Source organism: Microcaecilia unicolor, chromosome 6 (assembly GCF_901765095.1).
Source record: "Microcaecilia unicolor chromosome 6, aMicUni1.1, whole genome shotgun sequence".
Taxonomy (NCBI): domain Eukaryota; kingdom Metazoa; phylum Chordata; class Amphibia; order Gymnophiona; family Siphonopidae; genus Microcaecilia; species Microcaecilia unicolor.
Genome location: NC_044036.1, coordinates 301,000,133 through 301,015,003, shown reverse-complemented (window position 1 = coordinate 301,015,003; position 14,871 = coordinate 301,000,133).

Below are 14,871 nucleotides of genomic sequence, written 5' to 3'. Positions count from 1 at the left end.
CTCTGAAGCTTATATTTCCTGAGCACTAATGCCTTGGAGGCTCTCTCTTGAAGCAATGAATTTAACGCTACCCGTGCCACTTGCATTTGTTCTGTGTTGACTAGTGGGGGCCTGAATGAACCTACGCTTCATTTTTTGGAACTTTTTCTCTAAGTGCACAATGTACGTTCACGCCTAGCTGTGAATGCAATGATCTCTCCCCTGATGACAGCTTTCGCCGCCGGCCAAAATATATCTGGGCGATTCTTGTATTCTGAATTAAGATTTATTTACTCCGCCCATCTTCCTTGTATATATTCCTGGAAGTCTGGGTTCGACGCCAGGTAGGACGGAAAGCGCCATCCTGAGGTGTTGTGTGTGCTATTTGGCACTTTCAAGTCTGTCCAGACTATCGCGTGGTATGTAACCTCTTCTGGCCCAATCTCCACCGCCTCTATTTGTGAAAATATCTTCCTATCAACTAGTATGTAGTCAATCCTAGAGAACGTACCTTGCGCCCTGGAGAGGTGCGTGAAATCTCTAGCATCCGGGTGTAATGTACGCCAAGCGTCCACGACACTGAGTTCTTGCATAAATTGATGTAAAGCTCTTACCTTAGGCCCCCCTCTCGCTGCGCGTCTAGGCATTGAGCAGTCCAGTAGGGGGTCTGCCACTAAGTTAAAATCTCCCAAAATTAATAATGGTAATGATTTGTAAAGTAGGCATGAGTGTACAAGCTGATCATAAAATGTCTTATCATATTGGTTCGGGCCATATACAGCAACTACTAGGTACTCTTTATGGTGTAGCCAGAGATGGATGATGACAAATCTCCCTTGGGGGTCGCTACTAGCTGCGACCTGGCCACTAGGCCCTTTCTAAGCAAAATAGCTACTCCTCGTTTTCTCCCCGCAGCCGAAGCTGCGTGCACTTCTCCTACCCATCCTTGTTTTAACTTTTGGTGTTCCTCTGGGGATAAGTGAGTTTCTTGTAAGCAGACTACGTCTGCTTTGTGTCTTTTTAAGGCAGCTAATATTTTAGTTCTCTTTACTGGAGTGGAGACACCTCCCACATTCCAAGTCAGGAACCGTGTAACTGCATCACTAGTCATGAGAGGTATTCAAAGGTTCAATAAAGCTGCCTCTTTTGACTTGTGGAGTACCTAGTGCCCAGTTCAACAGGGTGCCCCTGCCCTTCTCATCAATAAACGCCTCTGAGCCTTGTTCCTCCTCAGAGCTAACAACAGCCCCTTTCTGATTTTGTAAACAGGGTCTGTCAACTTCCCAAGTTCCTATTTCCTTGAATGAAACCTTCCAAACCCATTGCTGCATGGATGTCTGCCTCATCCCTCCCCCTCTTCTCTCCCCTCCCCCCTCCCAGACCCCCCTTTACCTCCCCCATTAACCCTCCACCCTCCATCCTGAACATCGGTTGGATGAGTGTAGATCTAAAGATGATGGCGTCCCCCCCCCCCCTTTCCCTACTGGTACCACACCCCTGCACTTATTATTCCAGCTAGAGAGATTAATGAATCTTAGCATTGTATCTAATCAACTGGCAACATCAACTCAACAAAGTTTAATGTTAACTTTCATTCCAAAGTTCAAGCATATTTTTGTCAACTTTACCAGTCACTTTTGCAATCTGTATTCCTTTGCGCATTCCTTTTTTGTAGGCCGATCAGCTCGGGCTTGAATCCACAGTAGGTTCATATTTTAGGCCCTCTTGTGCTTCCTGTAGCGTCGTAAAGGTTTTCCATGACCCCTCTATTTGCACCTTTAATAACGCTGGGTATAACAGCATGAAACGTTGTTTGTTGTCCGCTAAGCGCTTGCAGATGGGCCCAAAAGCTCTTCTTTTCTCTTGTACTGCCAGAGAATAATCTTGGAACACCTTTACAGGTGACCCCTCAAATAGCAGTGTGTCCCATTTTTGTCGGGCCCCTCGCAAGATTTCCTCTTTGTGGATGAAGTTGTGCACTTTGATGATTACTGCCCTTGGTCTGTTGTTCGTGTTGCTCCGTTTCCCCAGTCGGTGTGCCCTCTCCAAGCAAAGCGGTCCTGCACTGTCCGAGAGCGCGAACTCCGTCTTTAACCAGCGCTCTAGTTGGAAGGAGAGGGTACGATCTGGGATCGATTCCGGTATGCCAATTAAACGGAGATTCGACCTCCGGGATCTGTTTTCTAAGTCATCTATGTGGCGGGTTAGGGCACTGAGCTCACTTTGTAGGTCTTTTATCACCAGTGTTCTAGATGCCTCGGCATCTTCAATGTCAGACACTCGTATCTCCAATTCTCCTGTTCTTCGAGTTGTCTCATCCAGTCGCGCTTCCATCCCAGCGAGTTGGTCGGCCAGCTTGGCGAACTGGGGAGCTATAGCGGACTGCACCGCTTCCGTGAGCTGCGAGAGTTGAGCGGCGTTAAACATAGGAGCGGCCTCCTGCTTTGGGCTCGCCGCCATCTTGCCTTCACCGTGTCCGCGCTGTTTTTCTAACTCTTTCTTTACATTCCTGCCCGGCATTACCCTACTTTCGCGAACAACAAAGGAGTCCATAGATGACATGTCAGCGCTGCACTCGGTATTCGTTCCAGCTATTTTTTTCCGTTGCAATAGGCGTTGGGGGGGGGGGGGGGTTAGCCCAAGAGAGAGCAGAAACACGTCTTCTTCTCTCTCAATCCATCACGTGATCTCCCCCTCTTACCTTTAATAGAAATACTTGGTTTTATTAGTACTCTATTTCTTGCTTAAACACTTCCCAGCACTAGCACTTTTCCTGGCCACAGAACTTAACTGAATTCCAAATAAACCCTTGAATTGGTCTCATTTTTTCAAATTACTATAATAAATGTTGATTTTATCAATGTGTTCATGTCATTAAAGAATCAAATAGAACTGGAGTGTTTTAACATTGTTTTCCTTACTCAGCACTACTGCTGAAATTCTAATTATATGGAGGTGTTGTAGCAGAGAATATCATTTTCAGCTCTTAACTTGTAAAAGCTTTAACTTTCCTTTTGGAGTTAACACTGTCCACATTTTATGACAACAGTAATACTCTCTCAGAACAGTTGCTATATAATGAACTCAATTTCTTAATTCGGAAAAAACTGCAGCTGGCAGGAGTTCAGCTCCACTTTCTCTCTCAACCTTTCATTACTCCAAATCGTACTATTAATCCAATTTGCCTTTTATTGCCTGGACAGATTTTATTTTACAGCCAAATTATTTTTTTCTGAGCTGATATAAAAAAAAAAAGAGGAAGTCTGACAGAAATATAACAAACTCTAATTCAAGTTTGTTTTAAAATTGACAGCTTGTTGTAGGTTTAAAATTAATTCTTTTTTTTTTTTAACTTGAATTTTAATGAATTTTTCAAAAAGGAACAATAAACCAGCAATAACATTTTAAAATGAATATAACGCTTAAGCGTATGAAATTTTCAAAATTCAACAATCCATTTTTCACACTCAAAATACCTAAAAAAAGTCACACTAAATTTTTTCCTACCATAACGTAATATTTTTTTGTTACAAAATACCCAAATTGTGTCAATTTTCCTTGCGTTTTTCCATCCGCAACTTCTCTGAGCTTATTTTCTCAACTGCTTTAATGGTTCTTTTCTATTGCAACACAACTCCTACTCCTGAGTCACCGTGTACAGTCTCAGGGTAGCATATTACTACTACTACTTATTATTTCTAAAGCGCTACTAGATGTTCGCAGCGCTGTACACTTGAACATGAAGAGACAGTCCCTGCTCGACAGAGCTTACAATCTAATTATGACAAACAGGACAAACAAGAGAAAAGTGAGGATGATAAAATAAGGGTTCTGAACAAGTGAATAAGGGTTAGGAGTTAAAAGCAGCATCAAACAGGTGGGCTTTTAGCTTAGATTTGAAGGCGGCCAGAGATGGAGCTTGACGTACCGGCTCAGGAAGCCTTATCCAGGCATATGGTGCAGCAAGATGAAAGGAACAGAGTCTGGAGTTAGCAGTGGAGGAGAAAGGTGCCGATAAGAGAGATTTACCCAGTGAACGGAGTTCCCGGGGAGGAATGTAGGGAAAGATGAGAGTGGAGAGATACTGAGGAGCTGCAGAGTGAATGCACTTATAGGTCAATGAGAGGAGTTTGAACTGTATGTGGAAACGGATAGGAAGCCAGTGAAGTGACTTGAGGAGAGGGCTAATATTAGCCTTAAAGGATTAAACACTTAGGGCCAGATTCAGTACATGGTGTCCAACATCTGGAGCTGGAAAGATCTGTGCACCTTTTATAGAATAGCACTTGGGGCTGATTCCCATTCCCATTCCAGGTTTTAGGCATGAGGACTTACAACTGCTCAAATCTGGTGTAAACACTCGTGACCAGGTAATGACGTTTGGTTACGCAAACGACCCTATTCTAAAACACTGCACTTAAACTTTGGGAATGCTTTTGACCCACCCATGCCCCCCTCCAATGGCCACACCCCCTTTTGAGTTGCATGCGAGACAATTTAGGAAGATATTGTTATAGAGCGCAGGCAAATCCTAAATAGGCCACGTTTGGGTACCATTTACTGAATCCGGGGGTTAGTGCAGCCTAGAAATGCAATGCTCAAATACAGTATTTCACACTGTCAGCAAACTCTCAATGAACCATTTATAATTTTTTTTATTCTATTCCCCATGGGGTCCTTTTACTAAGCTGCGGGAAAAAGGTCCCTGCGGGAAATACGCTTGGCGCCAGCCAAATCGCTCGCCGGGTTTAGAATAGGATCGCCGGCAGATCGCCGGGTTTAGATGAGATGGCCGGCTCCGATTTTCAGCCATAATGGAAACCGGACCCGGCCATCTCAAACCCGGCGAAATGTAAGGCATTTGGCCATGGGAGGAGCCAGCATTTGTAGTGCACTGGCCCCCCTGACATGCCAGGACACCAACCAGGATACTTTGACACCTGTAGCGAGAAGCAGGATTTTGAACTGTTAAAAGGGAAGGGAGGGGAGTGGAAGTTGTTAATGAGGGTAGGATGGGGGGCGGAGGGGGGAGTTGGGACAAAGTTAAAACTGATGACTAGTAACCAAAAATGATATGTAATGTGGTACGTGCTGGATAAAATTGTCCTATGTTATGTTATGCATTGCTATAGTATATGTGTCATCAATAAACATTGTTTCAAAAAAAAAAAAAAAAATAAGCTTCCAGGTGCATAGCACCCTTCTCTTGTGTGCTGAGCCCCCCAAAACCCACTGTCCACAAGTCTACACCATTACCATAGCCCTAAGGGGTGAAGGGTGGCACCTACATGTGGGTACAGTGGGTTTTGAGGTTTTTTGGACGGCTCAACATTAACCACCACAAGTGGAATGGGGGGGGGGGGGGGGGGGGGGGAATGGGCCTGGGTCCACTTGCCTGAAGTGCAGTACACCCACTAAATCTGCTCCAGGGACCTGCATACTGCTGTCAGGGAGCTGGGTAAGACATTTGAGGCTGGCAAAAAATGTTTTGTTTTTTTTTGTGTGTGGGAGGGGGTTGGTGACCACTGGGGAAGTAAGGGGAGGTGATCCTCGCTTCCCTCCGGTGGTCATCTGGTCAGTTGGGGCTCTTTTTTGGGACTTGGTCCTAAAAATACATGGACCAAGTCCGGCCTTTATTTTTTTCATAATAAGGTGAAGCTGGCCATCTTGCAGCCCCGCCCCCTTCCCGCCTTCGCTACCCTACCAAAACGCCCCCTTAAAGGTTGGCTGGCACCGCAACGAAAAAGCAATTGGAGCCGGCCAAAATCAGCTTTCGATAATACCGATTTGGCCGGGATTGAGAGATCGCCAGTGAGCTCCCGATTTGTGTCGGGCAATGCCCGATTACAGCTAGGTTACTGCTACACTAGAAAAAAATAAATAAAAAAAAATTTCTGGAGTGCTGGAAATGGCACACGCTTGACCCAAAACTATTGCCGGTGGCTGGACGGTAGAGCGTGCAGTAAGCCCGCAGTGTAAAAGAACCCCTCCATATGTCTTAAGCACATTCACTGTCATGCAGTTACACAGTCACACACCAACACCACAGATCGGCTTTTGTCCCAGTAGCACACGAGTATCCCTACATCTACCCATTACTGTGCCAGAGCATTCAGACACAGTGCTGCTCTCACACTCACGCACCAGTTTACATGAGGATTGCTCAGTCTACAAAATATTGTCACTATCCAGTTTACTCAAAGCTTTCCCTAAGTACACACAATTAGTTTTAGGGATGTGGTTGTCTTATGAACTTTAACGCAATACCACTCTCTATTTCTCATTCCGGAAATGGCGATCGCCATTACGTCACTATGTAAGCCACATTAAGCCTGCAAGTAGGTGGGAAAATGTGGGATACAAATGCAACAAATAAATAACAGGAACCTACTGACTCCTGAACGCCTCCCTCCTTTTCCAATGCATGCTTATGCAGGGCCGGTCTTAGCAATTGCAGGCCCTGCACCCGCCCCCCACCCCGCCCCTCCGCCTGCCACCATAAGCCATAATTTATCATAGTTTAATAGTAGGTTTAGAGCTCTCGGAACCCCACCTTATCCCATACCTTGATGTGCATCCACCACGTTTCAGTAGACAGCGGCAGCGATTTTCATATCCCATCAGCTGCCGAGCCCAGAGCCTCCTCGCTGCTGTATCTCGTCGTTGCGGAAGCAGGAAGTGATATCAAAAGGGGGTGGGATGCAGCAGTGAGGAGACTCTGGGCTCAACAGCTGACAGGATATGGAAATCGCTACCGCTGCCTGATGCTCTCTACTGAAATGTGGATGCACATTAAGGTAAGGAGCAGGGAGGTGTTCCAAGACAGGAGGACAGACGTGCCAGAGATACGGGGCCCTGTGAGACTGCCCCTAAGACCGGGCCTGTGTTTATGCACCAAACTCCTTGTAGAGTTGGAATCCAAATCAGAACACCTGGAAACTTCATTGCTCTGGGCTCTCTGTTTACCAGGCCAGGGTCATATTTTAATATTCCCCCTGCTATTTACCAGGGCTCCGGCTTCTTTTTAATGGCTGCCTAGCACATACCGTGGCATCTCCAGAGGTCTCCTTCCCGAGAGCTTGCCTGGGTCCCCAGTCCACTAATGGCTGCTTGCCACCCAACATCCCCTGCACCCCTGATTACCTAGGAGACTTGCTTGCTTGCCAAATGGCCCCCTCCTTTCACACATGCACAAGGCCTGCATATGCTCTAGCGGCACTCTCACTCATGGCACCACCAACTGCTGTGCTCTGATGACCCATGAGTAATTAATCCTCTTGCTGGGCTGAGCAAGTTTGAACCCTTCCCTACCAGATCAAATGTGCCATTCACCTTTTGCTAGACTTGCCTCTCAAAAAAAGAGCAGCCAGCACTAACAGACCTCAGCTAACCCTGGGCAAGCATTTCTTTTAATTTTTTTCACCCTATTACATTTTTGCTGTCTTTTTCTGAACATTCAAGAAAGCAACAAGGCAAATGGTTTGCAAGATCCAATATCATAAATCAACAAAAAGAACTTACTGTTTCGACAAAATGGCTGCCCCAGGGGCAAATTAACACCAGCTGGTGTAAATCCAAACTTCAGAGATATGTTTTTTTTAGCAGTTTGGCGAACTGGGCTTTCATGTAATGAGTCAGATTTTGCATCTGTGACACACGAGGATGAAAATGTAAACATATTATTCACCAACAAAATTGACCCAGTGCCAACTGGGTGAATCTCTTCAAAAAGGCAGTTAATAAATCCTACTAAATAAACTGCAGAGCGCCACTGCTATTCTTCTGAGCTAATGCCATAATACTGTTGCAGGAATTGATGCATGAATTTATGATACTTCAGGAGTCAGACAGCACACACCAGAATGAGAGAGAAATCTTCTTTATTTGCCAGCAAACAAAGTAGAACATCAGCATTAAGTCTCTTCTTCTCTTTCTCAGCTCTCTGTGTCTTTCTCTCAGCTCTCTGTGTCTTTGTCTCAGCTCTCTGTGTCTTTGTGGCTTCTGTCTCAGCTGCTTCTCTTCTTATGCTGTCTTCTCCTTCTTCTGTCTGTTCCTTCTGTCCTTCTCTTTCTTCTGAGCTCCTTCTGACGTAAACTGCTTCTTCTCCCACTTAAATACAGTTCTATCTAGCCTAGCCTAGCCCCCTTACTCTCCAATTGGTTAAGGAATAGATTGATTACCTTGCCTCAACCAATCAGCTCCATACAAATATCAGTTACATAGGTTCCAGACATCCTAAACTGACCTGTGACCTGGGGCCCCTTACACCAGACATTTGGGCTCCAGTCTCTTACATGTTATTATGATTGATTTCTCATATTCCTAGTACTAACTGCTAACTAAACTCTGGCATTCATTAAAGGGGTCAAGGGCCAATCTTACTTAATAGCATACATATCAGGTTATTACTTTCAAGACCATTTCTACATTTTACCTATAATTAATCAAGGAGAAGAGAGCTGACTAGTCCTGACCTCTTTCACCTATCAGCTTATACATTGAACCAGCCAGAACTGCAGATAACTTAAAACACATGTTGGCCTCTTCACTGCAGTCCTTGCTTAGACCTCTCAAACAGCAGACAAAGAGTAATACAGAATTTAACAGACATTCTACACAGAATTATTAATTTACACAGAATACAGCATATTCTAAAGTAAGCATCCTTATAAGACATATTCTACATACTTATAATGGTCTATATATCTAAGCTATCTCCTTATAACAAAATCTACATATCAAGAACTTCTGAAATTATTTCAGCTTTAAACTACAGTATGCCTAACAGTATACAGATGTTGAGCTAGCATTCATCATTCACAAGGGTGAAAGAAATTCCTGTCTCTGACCTTTCTAACCTTTTGCTCGGCAAGCTAGACATTGAGTAATTAACCTGAACCATCTGGCATTCCTTCATTTGCAGGGCTGAGAATTTAAAATAGTATTTGAGCACCTTTAAACAAAATTAACCCTTAATATGATTTCTTATATATATTATGCCCATGGCTGCCTCATTCCCCCCTTTGAGACTAAAATCAGCTTATGCAGAGATAAGTCTCACTACTCAAACTCTGGGGATTATAGTGGTCCTAACTAGGAATAGACTTATGAACCACCATTACCCTACTTGTTAAGGTCCGACGGCATACTGCCGAAGCACATGAGGCCAGGAAACAAAACAACAACCCTGCTAAAACTAAGACTATTAGGGAAATAAACAAGGGACGTATCCAGGAGGTCAATGACCACCACCAGGAGGTAAGGTCTAATCCTCCTCGGTAATCCTCCACATTGAGGCTGGCCAACTGTAGGACTTTATCCATGGCATGCCTAACTACATGCGTCCTATTTATGACAATAGTACAGCACTCTGAAGAATTTAGCACTGTGCAGAGACCACCCTGGGCTGCAAAGAGATAGTCAAGACCCATACGGTTATACCGAGAAACTATACTTAATTCATTAATTTGATCCTGCAATGCATTGACTACCACATTCAGCTCATGAACTAGAACATGAAGTAGGGACTGAAGTCTCCGGGTAGCCATACCTAGTTCGGTAATACCCGCTACCGGGCCCCCAATTGGAATCCAGGCCGTGGCAGAAAGGGCTACAAGTCTCTTTTTAGTCAGAGGATAAGTAGAGTTAATATACTGGAGGGCTAATTCAATCGCCTCATCCTCTGTGGCAACAGAGGAGGGTAAGGACAAGGCCTCTCGCTTAGAGCGGTGCGGGGATGGTGGCTTGAGAAGAGGAATAACTTTAGGAAAATAATTCAAGGTTACCAATACACAAAAATCATATGTGGGGGGAAGAATCATGTGGAGGACATTATCACAGAGCCAGTAATGACCAAGGAGAGGGCGACGAAAGTTCCCAATAAATGTAGGCACAGGATGGAGATTAGGATGCCCATAATGCGAGCCCCTATCCCAGAGGGAACGAAGAAGAAATGGAGACTTTGTACACCATAGGTGCCAATCCCCAATTGTGACAGACCGCTCATATGATGCAACCCCTTCATACCCCGGGGACTTATGAAAGTAGAAAATAGGATGGGACACTATAGTCTTCTCAGTAGTATAGTTAGGAGCCAGATAATCACCTTGGTCATAATCTGCAGGTATGGTAGTAGGGCACATAGGAGTACCTGGAGAAACTACCCACACAGGTTCCTCCTTCTCTGGGAGAACATTAGTATAGTTACAGGGAATGGGAAGAACAGTTGAGATGTCTCTTGTTAAACAAAACACTCCAGAAGCTGGATAGGGAGACGTAAAAACTGGCCTTAGAGAAGAGTCAGAGAGGGAAGTAGCATTATAAAAGGACCACCAAGTATAATCCTGGCTCCAAGGGCCTGAACTCGAAAAGTAGGGAGGTATAAGAGCTGGGAGCTGCACAGGAACAGGAACAGCTGGGACATCTGTAGTATAAGGAGAAAATCGGGAACACACAATACAAGGGGAAGTAATCTTTGCCTGGCTAATTAGTTCCTGGACAGAGTGTAACCAAAGGTTGGAACGAGTTGGGGTTTTAGGAACAAGGAGGCAAGGAGTAGAAAACAACAAAAGCATCCAAACTACTAACATTTTCTTTCTTCCTAATCTAAAACAAATACAGCAAACTAATTAAGCAATAATATTTCAACAGTCTGTGCTAATCACAGATTACTCTCATATAATGTTCTCAGTCTTTGAGTTCTTATACCAGTTGGGATAGACCCTCAACTGACAAGGATCAAGCTCTCAAATTCCAAGAAAGCCAGAATCTGGACAGAAAGAGTCTCAGTGTGAAGCCGAAGTTCAGCAGCTCCTGCAGTATGCAGTTGACCCTTCTTTTCAGCTAGTAGATTCTTTGGTTCGGGTCAAGCGCAACTTCAATGGCTCCGCTGGATCACTTTCTGCTCTCCACTGTCTAGGCTCCGTCTGATCCGTGCTGGGCTCAGTCTGGTCAGCAGACTTAATTCGAGACCAATGGACCCATGGAGTAATCCCTGCGACCTTCACAGCTGCAGGGGTAGAAAGCAAAACAGTAAAAGGTCCTTTCCATCGGGGCCCCAAAGGCTGGAGCCTCCAGTCTTTCACCCAAACTCTATCCCCTGGCAGGAAGGAATGTACCTGAGCCTGGAAGGGGACAGGGTTTATTTCTCTCACATAAGACTGAAGCTCAGAAATTATCTTGCCCAAGAGGGCTACCTGCTCCTGTACCTGGGCAGACCCTAAAATCCCTATGTCTCCCTTAATTCCCTGCAAAATGGCTGGGGGCTTCCCATACACAATTTCAAAGGGAGAGAGGGCTGTTCCTTTAGTTGGAGTGCAGCGGAGGCGGAAGAGGGCTAGTGGCAGTGCCTGTGGCCATTTCAGTTGGGTTTCCTGACAAATCTTTGCTAGGCTATTTTTCAAGGTTCTGTTTGCCCGCTCAACCTGCCCTGAACTCTGGGGACGATAGGCACAATGCAATTTCCAGGTAATGCGCAATGCGCGGGACAGGGCCTGAAGTGTAGCTTCAACAAAAGCGGGCCCATTATCTGAACCTATGGCAAGGGGCAGTCCATACCTGGGGATGACATCCCTAAGGAGGGCTCGAGCTACTTCTGTGGCTTTCTCAGTAACTGTAGGATATGCTTCCACCCACCCAGAAAAGGTACAGACCATGACCAAGAGGTATCGGAGCCTACCGCTCCTGGGCATTTCTGTGAAGTCTATAACTAGAGACTCAAAGGGTGTTAGTCCTCTAGACTGAACTCCTGGTGGAATACGGGGTCCCTGACGAGCATTATTCTGGGCACAGAGAGTACATCGGGCAGAGGCAGTGGCAACCAGACTATCCAATCCTTCCAGCACCACTACTCGACTGAGTAGGCGGGCTAGTGCTGTTTTCCCTAAGTGTGATAGGTCATGAGCTTGAGACACTACAGGCCAAGCTAGGTGGCGTGGCACCAGAACTCTGGTATCAGGGAGATGTAACCAGCCATCAGGTCTCCTTACTGCACCTTCTTCTTGAGCCCATTTCTCTTCCATTTGGGTATACATAGGCGTCCATTCTTGCAATCGAATCTGGAACAGGGGAGTCACAGTACTTGCTGGGGGTCCTCGAGCAGCTTCCTTGGCCACCCGATCAGCATGGCGGTTCCCTCGGGCCACTGGAGTATCTACCCTTTGGTGTCCCCTGCAGTGAATAACAGCTACCTTCTTAGGGGCCCAAACAGCCTCTAGCAGCTGAAGTATTTCAGGTCCATACTTAACAGGTTGGCCTGCAGCATTTATGAGTCCCTTTTCCTTATACAAAGCTCCATGAGCGTGTAAAGTTGTGAAGGCATACTTGGAATCAGTATAAATGTTGGTTACCAGTCCTGCTGCTAGCTCCAGGGCTCGTATGAGGGCCACAAGTTCTGCTTTCTGGGCTGAAGTTCCTTGGGGCAGGGCTCTTGCTTCTATCACCTTGTCTTCTGTCACCACAGCATAGCCTGCCAATCGCTTGGAGTTCTCCACGTAACTGCTTCCATCTGTGAAATAAATTACATCTGGGTCCCTCCACGGAACATCTTTAAGATCTGGTCGACTGGAGTACACTTCATCCATGGTTTGGATACAGTCATGATCCGGTGGTCCCTCAGATACTGGCAAAAGAGTGGCGGGATTGAATGTAGCCACTGTTTCCAGGTGTATCCGTGGATTCTCACACAAACTAGCTTGGTACTTAACCATGCGGTTATTTGTAAACCAGTGGTTGCCCTTATACTCCATGAGGGTAAGAACTGCGTGGGGGACTTTAACAACCAGTTCTTGCCCCAAGGTCAGCTTATCAGCTTCCTGGACCAGTAAGGCTGTTGCTGCAATGGCCCTCATGCAGGCTGGCCATCCTTTAGCCACTCCATCCAGCTGTTTAGACAGGTATGCAACAGGCCTCTGCCAGGATCCCATCATCTGGGTCAGCACTCCCAGAGCAACCCCCTGTCGCTCATGGACATACAGTGAGAAAGGTTTCTCCACATCAGGAAGGCCTAACGCAGGGGCTTGGAGTAGGGCTTTCTTTATGGCAATGAAGGATTGTTGAGCAGTAGGTCCCCATTCAAATGGTTCCTTTTCACCCCCCTTTGTGGCTTGGTAAAGGGGTTTCGCCATCAATGCAAAATTTGGAATCCAAATTCTGCAGAATCCGGCTGCTCCCAGAAATTCCCTAACTTCTCTTCTGGACTTGGGTTGGGGAATTGCAGCAACTGCTTGCTTCCTACTGACATCCAGTCTCCGACTTCCCTGGGAAATACAGAAGCCCAGATACTTCACTTCTGACTGACAAAGTTGGGCCTTTGAGCGTGAGACCTTATAGCCTGCATCCAAGAGTAACTCCAGCAATTCTCTGGTAGCCTCAAAACACTCTTCCTGGGTCACTGCTGCAATCAGGAGGTCATCTACATACTGGAGTAAAACTCGCCTGGAAGGCTCAGATTTAAAAGTCTTAAGGTCTTGTCCTAGGGCAGTCCCAAAAATGGTGGGGGAGTTCTTGAACCCCTGTGGCAGGCGGGTCCATGTATACTGAAGCTTCCTTCCTGTTACTGGGTTTTCCCATTGAAAGGCAAAAAGCAGTTGACTGGCGGGGGCCACCCGAATACAAAAGAAGGCATCTTTTAGGTCTAGTGTCGTGAAATGGGTAGCTCCAGAAGGTATCAATCCTAGCAAGACATATGGATTAGGCACTACAGGGTGTAATGAGATAGTGGATTTGTTAACCACCCGTAAATCTTGGACTGGCCGGTAGTCCTCAGTCCCTGGCTTCTGAACTGGCAACAGTGGCGTATTCCATGGAGACTGACAAGGACGAATAATTCCATGGGATAACAGACGATTCAGGTGTGCTTGGATCCCTTCCAGAGCCTTTCTGGGAATTGGGTATTGGCGAAGATGGATTGGCCGGGCATTTGGAAGTAAGTCTACATGGACAGGAGGAATATTTCGGGCCAACCCTGGGGGATTATCTTCTGCCCATACCCCTCTGACTTGAAAGCTATCTGCCAGGGGTAGGTCAACTTGGCCATGTGACTGATGCAGCCGCCATTCTTCTTCAAGGGGGCAGCAGAAACTCAATATACCCTTTGGGCTAGATGTCGGGGGCCGAAAGGAGACTGAAGTCTGGCCATCAGAGTCAAAGGAAATTTGGGCCCTAAGCTTGGACAGCAGGTCTCGACCTAACAAAGGGATTGGACAGTCTGGCATATACAGGAATTCATGAGTGACTGTGTGTGAGCCTAATTGGCATCTACGGGTCGTCAGGAAGGGCCTCCGGTTCTGCACCCCCGTGGCTCCCACCACTCGGACAGTTTTTCCAGACACAGGCGCTAATCGCTCCGTCACAACAGAATGTTCAGCTCCTGTATCAATCATGAATGGAATTGAGCGGCTCCCTATAGTTAACTTGACCATAGGTTCCTGGGAGCCCAGTTTGTAGGAACCCGGTCTGTCCTATTCGTCCCATTCTGCCATCTCGGCTATCCCGATGATGTCAGATTCAGGAGGCTCATATCTTCCCTCTCGAACTCGGCCTCGGCTTCCTCGATCTCCTGGTCCCCTTCTCAGTCCCTGGCACCTCTGGGGGCATTCATCTTTCCAGTGCCCTCTTTCCTTACAGTAGGCACACTGATCCCTCTCCAATCTTGATCTGGGATTCTCCCCCCTTGGCCGGGATTGATTGAAGGAATCTCGGGGCCTGGCTGGTGGTCCGGGGTCCCACTTTGGCTTCCCATTAGCTAGAGGTCGACCTCGATTAAGGGTGGAATTAGTAATGGCTGCCGCTAAAAGGTCGGCCTTCTTCTGCATCTTCCGGTCAGCCTCTCGACGCACCTCCTGATCTCTATTAATGAAAACCTTGGTTGCGATCTCAATTAGCTGGGTGGTA